The sequence below is a fragment of the Cavia porcellus genome, unplaced genomic scaffold (genome assembly GCF_034190915.1).
Source record: "Cavia porcellus strain 051 isolate PalLab524CR breed Dunkin Hartley unplaced genomic scaffold, mCavPor4.1 scaffold_28, whole genome shotgun sequence".
Taxonomy (NCBI): domain Eukaryota; kingdom Metazoa; phylum Chordata; class Mammalia; order Rodentia; family Caviidae; genus Cavia; species Cavia porcellus.
Genome location: NW_026947511.1, coordinates 32,363,146 through 32,377,489, shown reverse-complemented (window position 1 = coordinate 32,377,489; position 14,344 = coordinate 32,363,146). Strand labels below are relative to the sequence as shown.

At 48.1% G+C, this 14,344-nt stretch overlaps 1 protein-coding gene across 6 annotated transcripts in view; it reads right to left on the bottom strand.

Annotated features, from left to right (window-relative positions):
* Positions 1-12,396, bottom strand: part of Kat6b (lysine acetyltransferase 6B) — a 192,135-nt gene extending 179,739 nt beyond the window's left edge. The window contains exon 1 of one of the 6 annotated variants that reach the window (XM_063238696.1): positions 12,376-12,396. The gene's annotated coding sequence lies outside the window, so the exon portion shown is untranslated. Of the gene's footprint in view, positions 1-6,277; positions 6,792-7,375; positions 7,513-7,692; positions 7,832-12,375 lie in introns of those variants that run through there. The other 5 variants (XM_023566761.2, XM_003473808.5, XM_013156750.3 and 2 more) reach the window with 5 other exon arrangements.
* Positions 12,397-14,344: the final 1,948 nt, after the last annotated feature.

Sequence of the window (14,344 nt, the reverse complement as noted above, 5' to 3'; positions counted from 1 at the left end):
CTACAATCTCAACCTGGGCTACACAGCAAGTTCAAGGACAAACTGCAGTTCAAGGACAGCCTGTGCTACACAGTGAGAGCCGAACTCGAAAAAAACAAGCAAAGAACCAGCCGTGGTGGTACACACTTGGGAGGCTGACACAGGAAAGGCCAGCCGGGGCTACATAGGGAACTGGGGCCAGCCTGGACTACAAAGCAAGACTTAGTCTCAAAAAAACCAAAACCCAAAACAAACAAACAAAGCCCACTCTAGTGGAACATACCTGTAATCCTAGCACTCTGGGAAGCTCAGGCATCCTACTATTATCACAAACTTGAGGCTTACTTAGACAACTTAGTGACTCAAGATCTCTATTGACTTAGGGAGACTACTTCATTTAAAAAAAAAAAAAAAGGCTAGGGTGTGGCTTAGTGTAAAAGCCCTGGGTTCCACCTCCAGGAGCACAAAATAAACACATATACACATAAATTGAAAGCAAAAACAAAAAGTTGGCTATGACTAAAGACAGACTGCAGCATGTGAATGTGACAGATGTAGCAGGAATCTACTGGAGGAGCAGCCAACACAATAATATACAGTGCAGTGTACACACACACAAATCTGCTGAATGTCTGAATCACTGCTAGCAGTACCTAACCACTACAAGCCAGAGGAAAGAGTGGCTTAAAGACAAAAGTAAGTACTATTTCATCTCTCCACACATCAATCTTGTTCAACTTATAAGTCTAATTCAGCAGCGAACCCAAGCAGCCACTCAATAAATGTGAGTTGGACTGAATATTTAATTCCCTCTCTTTTTAGGTTAATACTAAATTCTTTCCCACTACTCATTAACATAGAGTTTTCAATTCATAAGCTAATAATGTTTTCTAAGGATTTCTAAGAGGCTAAATCACCATGAAAATTATCATTTCAACTAATACATATTATATTAATTGGAAGTTTAATTTTTCATGTCATGCTCTCCTAGTTGACAATATCCTTGTTATGTCATTAAACTGTAATTGTGTAAATCTGCTTCAACAAACAATAACTGAACCATCAATAAACTATTATGGCTTCCATAATCCCTAGCAAAGATTAGTTTCAACATCATCATCATAAATTAGTGGAGGCATGTCCCAAATCTCCCGGTGAAACCCAGGAATTAGGTTTGCATAGTCATTTCTCCATTTAAGCGCTCAACAGTTTCAGTCTCTAAAATTTAATCACGCTGTTAGGAACCTCACAGGAAATCTGATCCCTTGTAAAACAGAGGATTTTAAAGAGAAGATGAAAAAGTCATTTGAAGTCAACAGGCCTTTGGAACCAGGTTATACTGATTAGTAATAATGATAATTAAGCACTTTCACCTAAGAAATAATCTACTAATTCGGAGTGTCTTTTTTTGGCATTTGAAAATGTCTATCAATCCAAATTCCTCCCTAATTACAAATTAGCTTTTAGCTAGTTCTTAATGACAAAGGCTGAGAACAATGTGTTAAGAAAAAATGAATTTTTAAAGATTATTTTGGAAAAAAACAGACCCATGCCTGTAATCACAGCACTCGGGAGGCTGAGGCAGGAGGACACAAGTTTGAAGCCTCCCTGAGATACATAATGAATTCAAGGCAGCCTGAACCACACAAGAAATCCCGGGGGGGGGGGGGGCTAGGAAAAATCAGATTTCGGGATATTCTATTAAGATGTTCAGGCTAGAAATCCAATACAAATTAGGGTTCCCTTTTAAGAATCAAGAAAATCATAAATCTACTTTTAAAAATGAACACATTTGTTTGCTACTCACTTTAACATACAAAGGATACTTAATCCCCTTTTTGTACACTAGTGCACACTGCATTAAAAGGAAGATGGGGCTGGAGATGTAGCTCAGAGGTAGAGCACTGGCCTGGCAGAAGCCAGTTCTGTGTGCCGTCTCCAGCACCAAAAGAAAAAGAGAAAGAGGAAAGGGAAAGGATGTTTTTCCTCTTTGATTCTGAATACTGTCAAAAGGTAGGTTTCGGGAATCTTACTCAACAGGCAGGTGTGATATGACGGGAATTAGTGTCCACACATCCAGATCCCACTTTGCCAACTACATACATTTTGGGATGACTGGATATGTTACTAAATCAGTATGTTTCAGCTTTTTCGTCTGTAAAAATGAGAACGCATAACTGTAAGGAGTCATTTAGATAGCAAATATGAAAGAAGGAAGGATGGTGGCAGGCCCATAGCAGGAACACAATAAAATGCTAGCTCATAAAAGCGAAAAGGGCAACACAGTCAGCTGGAGACCTGTAAAATCTAATCTGGCTCAACTTCTGGCTATATGACCATTTTCTCCTAAGGGACGGGAAGTCAGCACCTGGCTCTTAGTTATAGCTATAGACAAGTAAAAATTCAAGACAGAGAACAGAGGAAAGTGAAGAGAGGCAAAAACAGATTTATAATGGCAAGGTTGAGGTCAAGAAGTGTATTTTACTCATATATCTTTTAAGGTCAACAAAGCTCTTAGGAGAGAACACTGTATAGAAGAATATCTTCTTGACCTCTGGGTAGGAAAAGACTCTTAAAATAAGACACAAAAAGCCCAAACCATAAAGAAAAGACCAATAAATTTGACTCCATTAAAATTAAGAACTCCTGTTCATTAAAAGACATCATAAAGCAAGTCAAAGAGGCAAGGCAGAGAAAGGAAAGGATCTGCAACATACACACAGGACAAAGGACTTGTATTCACAGTAAATAAAGAACTTCTAAATACCAATAAAAGACACAAGGACCAATTAAAAGTGTGTGTGGCAAGGGGTCTGAACAGGAACTTTAAGAATAAGGAAACACAAATGGCTAATAAATACATGAAAAAGCTGTTCAGCGGGATTACTAATCAGGTAAATGCTGGAGGGAGCACAACTTGGTAAAAAAACTTGGGAAAACAGTTCTACTGGTGGATACAATCTATGAAGAAAAGCAGACCTATAATGAAGGGGACCACATGAGCATCCAAACCTAGACACTTTGAGAATTAAAGATGTTGTAAATACAATGGGACAGGGTAATTACAATAAATGATCATCCTGCCTATGAAAACAACTTCTTTCCTAGATGCACACCTTAGAGAAACATGTACACATGGGCCCCACATGCCATGGATAAGAATACTCAAAGCAGCTTTGTTCACTGTTTTTTTGTGTTGTTTTTTTTTTTAATCAGTACCGGGGATCGAACCCACGACCGCCTGCTTGCAAGACAGGTGCTTATGCCGCTGAGCTAAATCCCCAGCCCTGCTTTGTTCACTGTTGCCCCAAAGTGGGAACCACAATATACAGCAGCAATGGAATAGACTACCTGAGAATTATAGTATACTCTCCTTCTCTAGTCTACTAGAAAACACTTAAGAGAACCATGGGTATCGTGCTTAGGAAACACAAATTAGGGCATGATAGATAAATATTCCTTAATCCCATTTTTCCCGTCCATGCACCACTTAACCATTCCACAAGCAAACTCTGACCACTATAACACACACATTCCTACTTTCATAACATTCTTTTTCTCTCAAAACAAATGCACCAGTGCTTATGTACGTGGAAAAGCAGGATATCTTCAGAGAACCACAGAATCGAGAACCAGATCACTTAAGTCTTGTTCTAACTGGCAAACGGAAGTCAGTAAGTTTCTCAAACACATTAAAATTACTTATCAGGAGCCCAACAGGGTTGGCCTAAACCTGTAATCCTGGCCCTGAGAGGCTGAGGCAGGAGGATCACTGCAAGTATGAGACCAGCCTGGGCTACAAAAGCGAATTCAAGGCCAGCCTGAACTGCACACTGAAACCCTGCCTCGAAGAGCCAAAAAAAAAAATTACTTATCAAACTTCTCCTGCTTTCCATTACTCACCCTGCTTACCTTTCGTTCACATTACACCTCCCAGCTGACACGCTCCAAACTGCGTTGGCAAGAAATGCATGAAATAAACACATGCTGCCTGGGGAAGGACATATATTCACTCTAATCAGAGGCCCAGGCCTGGCCAGTAAGCAAAACTTCTGACCACCAACCATCACCATCAGCCAGTCAACCAAAAAGCAGGTAGTCCAGGCTGGTCTTGAACTCAGTGTCCTGCCTGTGTGCTGGCACTTCAAGTGTGCCCTCAGGTAAGAATTTTATCCTTTCTGAAATATTCTTTTTTGTTGTTTCAGTACTGTGACCCAACGTAGAGCTTCATACATACCAGGTACGTACTCTATAATTAGCTAAATCCCTAGCCCTATTTATTTTTAAAACAGGATCTCAGGCTGGGCATGGTGACTCACACTTGTAATCCCAGCATTCACAAGGCTGAGGCAGGAGGACTGATGCAAGAGACCAGCCAGGGCTACAAAGTGAGTTCAAGGCCAGCCTGAAATGCATAGCAAGACCCTATCTGAAAGACCCAAAAAGGGGTTGGAGACATAGCTCAGTGGCACAGCGCCTGCGTGACAAGAGGTTATGAGTTCAATCCCCAGTACAAAAAAAAAAAAAAAAAAAAAAAAAAAAACAGGATCTCATTGAACTGCCCAAATAGCCTTAAACTTGGGATCCTGCTGCCTCAGCTTCTCAGAGTAACTGAGATTATAGGCATGCATCACAGTACGCAGCCCTTTCCTTAAAAGCGAAAAACAAGCCAGGCACCGTAGCACAAGCCTGTAATCCTAGCACCTGGGAGGCCGAAGCAGGAGGATCCCCAGGAGTTCAAGATGAGCCTGAACTACATAGTACATTCAAGGTCAGCCAACCTGAATTACAGAACAAGACGTGTAAGGAATTTATGAATAAGGGGGAAAAAAAACATTTTATTTCAGTGTCATGCAAGAAAATCTAGGGTACAAAAGACAAGGGAGAAATGTATTTTAAAAAAAAAACTTTATTGCAACACCACAAAACAAACTATCCTGATATAATTAATTCCCACTTGATACCTCCACTCCTAAGCATTTATGCTCTTGAACTACTATACAGCTTGCCTTTCCTTGTACCTCCACCCCAAATACACTTCTTGTTTGTTAGTTCACTTTTCCCATTTCCCACATTTATAACCTTTATCGCTTACCCCTTCATAATCTCTAATATTCTCACATCCCAACACTCTCTCCCAACTTCTGGGCTTCAAGTCTTTCACCGCATATAGGAAGCCATCTGTTATCTAGCCTCTCCTGTCTTCACCCCTCATCCCCCACTCCCTGCATTCTGTAGACACCAAAGTACCAGCAACCCAAAAAAATACAACGTCCTTCCCCAAGGTAGCCTTGTCTTTTCTTGAAAAACTGGACACTCCTCCACCTTCAAGACTCAAGTTTCATCTGGCTAAGGAAAACTCTGTTTCCCGAAATTTCTTGACCTCCGCGCACGGGGGACACAGTTCACGACTTACTGCGGGGACCTATGGCCCAGTCCTGCCCAATGTCTCCGCAACTGCAAATCACACACACACACCTGCGCCCCCAGGAGATTTTCTGCTACAAATATATTTTGCAAGTTAGATGCAGCCTCCTTGCTCTCCACTTTTTTCATATTAGCATCACTTTTTTAAAAACTCTCCCAAATGTAACCATTCCACCCTTCCAATTTTTAAAATGCTCATTACACCCCCTTCCTATTCCAATCTGCAGCTTCACCCAGGCAGGTGTTTCCCATCACAGCAAGTGGCCCTGAACCCCAGGACAAGACTCCTCCCGACGGCGGCAGCTACTCTGCAAAGCTTTCCCAGCCTAGGGCACATCCACCACACCCACACCACCCTGGCTATGCCCCTAGACAACTCCTGTCTCCCCCTCATTTCACCTGTCTTCACAGCCCTCGGCCCCGGGTCTGCACCTCCAAAACTGTATCCTTCCCTACTCTCTCTGAACATCTTCCACACCTCCAGCGTCCCCTCCCTGCTAACCATCGCCAGTCCCTCCAAAACCCTAGCCGGCCCCCCACCGTTCCAACCAGTGGCCTCCCTCACAGGAATCCCCTCCCTGCCCCCCGCTTTCCGACTCCCTCAAACCCCGCCCCCAGCGATTACCCCGCCCCTCTACCATTAAGTCCCGCCCCTTGCCCTGGAGGCCCTGCCGGGGGAGGGGCCTATCCCTCCTCCCCTTTTCCCCCGCCCCCTACCGTCACGCTGAGGGGCAGCCTGACCCCGCGCGGCCCTGCGGTGACCCTCGCGCAGAGGCCTGTGGGAGGGGCGTCGCAAGCCCCCGACTTCCCCCCCAGGTCCCCCTCCCGTCCAGTCTCCTCCCCCAGGGAACGCGCGGGGTGGGTGACAGACCTGGCTGCGCGCCACCGCCACCTCGCCTGCCGGGGGCGCTGCCGCTGCCTGGAAAAAAACCCACGGCTGCCGCCTGGAGGAGGTGCCGTCGCCTCCGCCACCGCTGCCGCCGCCGCCAGGGATAGGAGCTAAGCCGCCGCCATTTTGTGTCCCCCTGTTGTTGTCGTTGACATGAATCCGACATGACACTGATTACAGCCCAATGGAGTCTCATTAAACCCGAGACGCGGCCCCGCCTCGGCGCTGCTCCATTGGACGAAACCACAGACACTGAAGGCCACCCGTTGGCCTCCGCATCTGTCCGTCATACATTCACTAACCACTCCGAAGCCCATTGGGGCAACTTCCTGCCGGTCATCTCGCCTCCACATAGACACACCTCTCGACCCATCATCCCCCCTCCGGCACCACCCCAGGGGAGGGTCCACGGCCAGTTCCAATCAACAGCCCGCTGGGCCCGCCTCTTCCGGGCACCTATTGGTCCAGCCCTTTTTCTCGCTCCCAGACACCGCGGCACCTCGACTTCCCCCTCTTCGCCCCTGTGCCTCTACAAATGGATTGGGTCTACGCGCAGCAGAGGCGCTTGGCTCCATTGGCTGCAGGCAACGCCAATCAGGAGCTTTTTCCCTCTCCCCTCCCCCACTCAACCCCAAAGCCCCTAGCCCGCAGCTAAAGTTTGTGTGAGAGCTGATCGCTGGCGGCGGCCGCAGGATTTAGGGGTGGGCGCGTGCGGGCGGGCACGCGAAGTTAAAATTCGAGGTTCTCAGTCGTCAGCTCCCGCGGTGGAGCGCGCGGACGGGCGCGCCGCCCGGAGCGTTCCATCCCGCCCCCTCCTCCACCCTCTCTCCTGTCCCGTCCCGGGCGACTACTCGCCCGCCCCCTGGCTCGCACCCTCCCCCGCACACACACCCCTACCCTGCAAGCCCCAGGCAGGGTGCAGGCGGAACGCCGTCGCTGCAGCCTCCTCGCCATCCCACGCCGAGGGGGAGCGAGCCCCTACCCACCGGGCGTACACCCCCCCGGGCTTCACACTCGCCCGTGTCTGCAAGCACGTGCACCGTTCGCCGCTGCCTCCGGCCACCCCGGTCCCCGGCTAACCTCGCCCGCAGCCCGGCCAATCGCTCGCTGCCCTTTGTTGCTGCAGCCCGGGTCTCCCCGCTGCCTTCCTCAGCCTCCGCCTCGTCCTTTGCCAGCCGCCCGGGTCCGCAGCGCCGCGCTCCCCCCGCCCGGGACCCACCGCCGCCGCCTCCTTCTCCTCCTCCGCCTCCTCCTCCTCCTCGGCTCCGGGCTGCAGCGCACAGAGCCCGAGGCAGCGCCGCCCAGCCCCGCTCCCCCCGCGCCGCCCGCCAGCCCGCCCGGCCCGGCCGGGGGCGCAGCCCGGACCCCGCCCGCCCCAGTCCCCGCCCCGGGGGTACCTGCCTCCGCCCCGGGGGGCTCCGCTCGCCGCCCTCGGGGAGGGCGGGGACGCCGGTGTCCGCGGGAGGATGGGGACGGCTGGGGCGGGGAGTGTGCCCACTGGGGCCGGGAACGAGGTGCGGTCCTCGCCAGCGCGCCCCCCTCCCGCAGCCGTGGGCCCTAAACTTAGTCCTTCGCCCCGGCCTGGTGCCCTCGGGCGATCGCGGCAGTTTTGGGGTTGGGACGCCTCAGGAGCTGTGTCTGCCCTGATCGGGAGCAAGAGGGAGCAGTGACATTCAGCGACTGCGGACAGGGCACGGCGGAGGCATCCCTGGGTGGGAGTGGGGATGTCAGGCGCGGGCTGGCGAGGAGCTGCCCCTCCAGATGCCCTCTCCCAGCCTGCCAGGGGCTGGCGAGCTCGGAGCTGCGTTCTGGGTGTTTCTTGGGCTGTGCAGCTGGATGGCAGGGGCTGGAGGAGGGGGAGATGGCTGGGGGCCCTTCCCCCCTCCTCCTCAAAAACAGCGCTGTGAAGAAGGCTGATGGCGAAGTTCGGTTTTCCAGGCTTCCCCTGGGCCCCCCGAGTTCCTGAGGCCCACAGGAGGGAGGCTGGGGGATCCTCTGGCTGCCCACGCCGGGCCACACTGCGGCCTCCTAGTTCCCTCCAGACTCGAGAGAGTGGCCCTGGCGCCTCCCGTGTGGGTGGGATGCTGAAGGAGGGCACTTAAGAATATGGGAAAGGTAGACTAGAGAAATGGCTCCGAGTTTGGGATAGAAGTTTTCCCTCCCAGGCGCCATTTCTTTGGGAGGGGGAGGAGAACTATGGCTCAGAAAAAAAGCACCAAGTTTCAGGCCTAATGGCCTGGCTGGAAAACCACCTGTTGCCCAAAGTCAGCCCCTGGAGTTCGGGCAGGCTTGGGCGCTGGTGGGGTGGTACAGGGTGCTGGGGGAGGAAGCCCGCGCCTGCCTGCCCCATTGGGCTTCTTGTAGCCCTTAACTCTCCATTAGAAACCACTGAACAACTACCACTAGTAGGTACTTTGTCAGAACAACTTATCTTCGCTCTTATCTCAGACAAACAAAGCAAGCAGCGACAGCCCTGTCCTCAGATGCAGACCACAATCCTCGCTTCACTTTTAAAGATGGTCTGCTACTTTGGGGTGTGAGCTCCCCTACTTAGGCATCTTAGCAGCAAGGTGAGAAGGAGCCTAGACAAAGGGCACAGAGTTGAATGAACGGATAGGAAAAGGGAGAGGGGAGCAGGAGAGGTGTAATCCTACACTCCAAACTGTCACCGGTTCCATTATAAAACCCTTTTATAGGTGTTTTATTACTTGGTTGTTAGTTTTTAAAACACAAACCTCTTTAGATTAAATCTTGGCATTCACAAGCTCGGCCCAGGGAAACCAAACACAGGGAGAGCTCCCATGCTTGGCTACTTTTGAGTTACATTACAGATAAAACAAACAAACAGCAGGTTGGGTTTCCTAAGTCTCTCCCTAACTCTTTCATTTAGATCTTCAGTAGCTTGCTCAAGGTGAATTTTTACAAGCCATTAGTTTATAATTCAATCTAGTTCATTCAGGTATTTCAAAGAGAATGTTTATAAGGTGTGGGTTTGCTTTTTGTTTTTTTTAAATAATGCAGGTGCTGGGATTTTTATTCTCCCTGAAGTGACTAAGTAAACTTAAGAATCCTGGCAAACTCTTTATCCTTTTTTTTTTGTTTTTCCCTTAGGGCCTGCCCACATACACTTTATTTTGTATATTATATTTGAGTCCCTTGGACCAGGTTTTATCTCAAGCAATAAAAATGAACCATATCTTAATTACAAGCAAGTTTTAAGACCCCACATCTGTACACTCTTACATTAAGTACATTAAGGAAGTAACTAAGGATGATAAAAGCCAAAAAATTCACATCTTAGATGTCCTCATGCAGTGAGTTGTGGAGGACTTGGGAGCACCATACTCGCCAGTCTTTCTAAGGAATGAATGTGTTACGCACATGGACCTCCAGTGCTTCAGAAGTGAAGGACTGCCAGGCACAGTGATGCACACCTGTAATCCCAGCACTCAGAAGGCTGAGGCAGCAGTGCTACAAGTTCAAGGCCAGCCAGGGCTACACAGTGAGTTCAAGTCCAGCCTGAACTACTGCTTAGTGAAACCATTTTGGAAAGTAAAAAAAAAAAGTGGAGGGACCTTAGGCAGAAATGAGTCATGGCCGTGGGAGTGCAGCTCAGTGGCAGAGCTGTTTGTCCAAGGTGCTGGGTTTACTCTCCAGCTCCACAAGAAAAAAAAAAAAAAAGCGGGTTATGTTTGCCTAAATCTGTGCCCCTGTCACTCCACAGGTGAACACAGAAGACAGAAATCTCTATCCAGCATGGTGATTGTTTTAAGGCTCTGTTCTTGACAGAGTTAGCTTGCAGAGGTGTGGAGAGACCAGGAATCCAGCCCTCCCTGTAATATTCCCCTCTAGGGTTACTGAGCTTTCAGAAATCTGGCTCTTCAGGTAAGTGGGACTGAAAGGATAAGAGACCTAGCTAGATACTTAATGCTTACTCCTAACCCTCTCTTATCTGTGGGATCTCAGGTCCTCTGCTGAGCAGAATAGCTCAATTAAGGAGCTAACCCAGAAACAGTTTGAACTGAAAACCAAGCACCGTGCAAAGTTCTGAGCTGACTAGGCAAGAGGACCACAAATCCAGAGTTCACCAGGGTGGTGGATTAGCTCAGCACCGGAGAAACCCTGGCCTGGCCTGTCAAGGCCCCCGTGGGTTCAGTTCCCAGCAGCGACAGAGTTCCTCAGGCCTGTTCTCTAACCCCCCAACAGCTGAGGTGGCCAGAAGCACACTGGAAGGACATGAGAAGGAACCCAACCAGCCCCATCAGTAGCTCTGGAACAAGACTTTGAAATCTACATTTCTGACCCATAACTTGTCTTGAAGGTCATGATCCTTAAATCCAAGAACTGCTGGCTCTTCCATAACCAGAGAGCAAGTGTCTTAGCCCATAGGACTATGACTAGGATGATTCCATAGTGTGACCTATTTGTCCTTGAGTCCTGAATAAGGATAAAAAACAGCCAAGAGCAGGAACAGGAGGGAGCCTAAGGCAACAGAGGCTTGATCTTTTAAATTTGTTTACTTGCTCTAAGGCAAGTTAGACAAACTGCCTGATAAGAAGTATCACATTCCCTGGCCCTAGCAAGTCACAGGAAGGAAAGTGGTAAGGCTCAGAGACCCTGAATTTATTTGTCCTGGGCCTAACCCAGGATGAGTGCTATTTATGTTCAATTAGTCACTTCAATAACATTAGTGGGGGGGATGTGGCTCAGTAGTAGAGTTCTTGCCTCCAGTGCACAAGCCTAAATTTAATCCCCAGCACCACAAAAAAGAAAATGATAAATTAGCAGCTCTAAAAAACAACAACAACAAAAAAAAACGAGGTCAGGGATTTAGCTCAGTGGTGTAAGTGCCTGCTTAGCAGGTGTGAGGTTGTGAGTTTGATCCCTGGTACCAAAAACAAATCAAAAACATTAGAGGAGAGATGGCACATACCTGTAATCCCAGGTACTCAAAAGGCTGGTTGGCTGAGGCAGGAGGATTGCCATGAGTTCAAGACTACCCTGGGTTACATACGTTGAATTCAAATATAGCCTGCACTGCATCATAAGACCCTGTCTCAAACAAACAAATACAGTAAAAACAACCTGGGTGTGGGTGGCGCGTGTCTGTAATCTCAGCACATCAGAGGCTGAAGCAGGAGGATTACTGGGAGTTTGAGACTAGTCTGGATTACACAGTTCAAAGCCAGCGTGAAATACACCTTGGAGAGAGGGAGAGAACAGAGACACAGAGATAGACACAGACACAGACTGAACAGGGCTGCAGAGGCAGCACAGTAGCAGAACATCCCTGGGTTCAGCCCTCAATACCAAAGGGAAAATTTTTAAACCCCTTTCCAACTGCCCCTTGGGATCCTCTGCAAACAGTGACAGGAACTGTAACCATGTCTAGCTGCTACTTAGTCCAGGTAGGATAGAGAATGGAGGATGATCAGTCAAACCATTAAAACTTGTTCAAATATCAGTATTCTGCAAACATACCCTGTTTTGTTTTGTTGTATGTGTGTATTTTGGTTTGTTTTTGGAGGGTTGATTTTTTGGAGTTTTTGCTTGTTTATTTGTTTGTGAGGATTTTTGAGACAAGATCTTACTGTGTAATTCAGGCTTTGAACTCACTATGTAGTCTAAATTGGCCTCAAACTCCTAGGGATCCTCCTGTCTCAGCTTCCCAAATGCTGGGAGTGCTGAGATTAAGGAGTATACTACAATGCCCAGCATACCCTACTTCCTGCCAGAAAGCTTTAACGCATTCTGGTTAAGTTTAAACTTATCCGCGGTCCCAAATCGAAACTCTTTAGTCTACCTCTTTATACCTGGGAACCCAACAGTTATCCAAACTCTGGCATCTGCCAGCCCACCCAGCTCCTCCCCAATCCAAAATCCTGCTCCCCCTTCCCTTCCTCCTCCTTTAGAGCCTCCAAGCAGCCTCCAGTCACTGCTGAGCTGTCACCTCCTCCCGGCAGTTTTCCAGGTCTTTACAGGTGGCCCCAGGACACTGAGCTCGCCTTTGCTCTAGCCCTGAGCTCAATAAGTGATTACTTGATTATTTGTTGAATCACAAAGTAAATAAAAGGACTCACCCAACACTCCGGTCGGCTTTCAGGATTGTTTTTCTACCACACGGACTAGCTCGCTTCTGCTCCTTGGGCCTCAGGAGTCAGGAGAGAAAGAAATACCACCCATGCCTGCGGTCCTTCCCGCTGGCCGCCTCAGAATCACCTGAGCAGTTTAGGAGCTGGCTGGGCCCGAGGCTCAGCAGGCGCCAATTAAATTAGAATATCTCTGGGCGGGTCCATTGTCCGGATTTTTCCAAAGCACCCTGTGCAGTCAGGGTGGAGAACCATTGATTTCCAAAGGCCAGGCGGATGCCTCAGCATCCAGTGAGGAATTCTGACCCTAAGATTGAGAGATTTAAAAGCCAGGTGGGTGGGGAAAGATTTTTAAATTAGATAAATGTTGTTAAAAGGTCAGAGTTCTGGTTTTGAGACTCGAAAGCCAGAGAATGTTCCACTAATTCCAGTAATCGTAAGAATCTTAGCCGGGCGTGGTGGCGCAGGCCGGTAATCCCAGCACTGAGGCAGGAGGATCAGCCAGGGCCACACTGGGAGTGAGTTCAATACCAGCCTGAACATAGAGTGAGACTCCATCTCAAAAAAGAAAGAAAAGCCAGGGATGTAGTTCAGCCGCACAAACAAGTGCCTGCCTAGCAAGCGCAAGGTTTTGAGTCCTATCCCTGGTACCAAAGAAAAAAAAAAGCAGTTGTAGTCAAGCCTCAAGTCCTACAATTTAAATACTGAACCTCAAGTCTCTAGTTCGCAAAAGATCAGTATATAAAATACCTTTAAAAAATGATGGAAAAGCCAAAAAAATGTTTTTTGAGACAAGGTCACACTATGCAGTTCAGGCTGACCTTGAATTCACTATGTACTCTAGAATGGCCTGGAACTTGCAGCAATCCTCCTGCCTTGACCTCCCAAATGCTAGGATTATAACTGTGTGCCACCACACCCAGCAAAAGTTTTGAGTAACTATTTTCTACTCAATTTTGGGTTGTTGTTTTTTTTTTTTTAAAGAACTACTTCTGTTCACTGTTTGTGTTTTCAGTCGGTACCAGGGATCGAACTCACGACAGTGCACTTGCAAGGCAGGCACTTATGCCTGCTGAGCTAAATTCCCAGCTCTATTCCACTGCTTTCTTTTTTCTTTTTCTTTCTTTTTTTGGAGACAGAGTCTGGCTGTTTAGTTCAGGCTGGCCTGGATTCACTATGTATCCTGGGTGGCCTCAAACTTGTGGCGATCCTCCTGCCTCAGCCTCTGAATGCTAAGATTATAGGCATGCACTACCGTGCCAGACTTTGGTTTATCTTTATATTCCCCAGAATGCCTTGCACATGTTTGGAATAAATGATGTCAAGTAAAACTCATCTTCTGATCTGGTATCTCTTTTAGTTCACACATTAGACTACAAGCCTCATATACTTAAATGTTTTATATATAGTGTTTAACACATTGTAAGCATTCATTAAATACATAAAGTAGCCAGGTGTGACGGTGCACGCTGTAATCCCAGCACTCAGGAGGGTCCTTCGAATTCAAGGTCAACCTGGGCTACAAAGACAAAACCCTGCCTCAAAAAGACAAGAAAGAAGATAGAAGAAAGAAAGAAGACTGGCTGAGTCACTCTCCATCCCTTTCTTTCCCTGGGGTATCTGAGAAGTCACAGGTTCCAGATGATAAACTCTGGGCTGGGGCAGGGGCCACTTGTGTGAACCCCTAAGTAGCAAATGAAGCCAGCCTTCCTGCTTGCTCTGACAGAGTAATAGGAAAATAAACCTGGCTGTGCTACAGCACCAGAGACTCTGAAGTCTTGCTGAAGCCACGTTAAAACAGCCTCTTTCGAGTGTTGTGGTGGTGCATGCCTGAAATCCCAGCACACATAGAGACCAGGCAGGAGGATTGCAGATTTAGTACCAGCCTGGACTATGTAATGAGACTGTCCCACCCATAAAAACCCCACAAATCCCTTCTTTTTTTTTTTTTTTTTTTTTT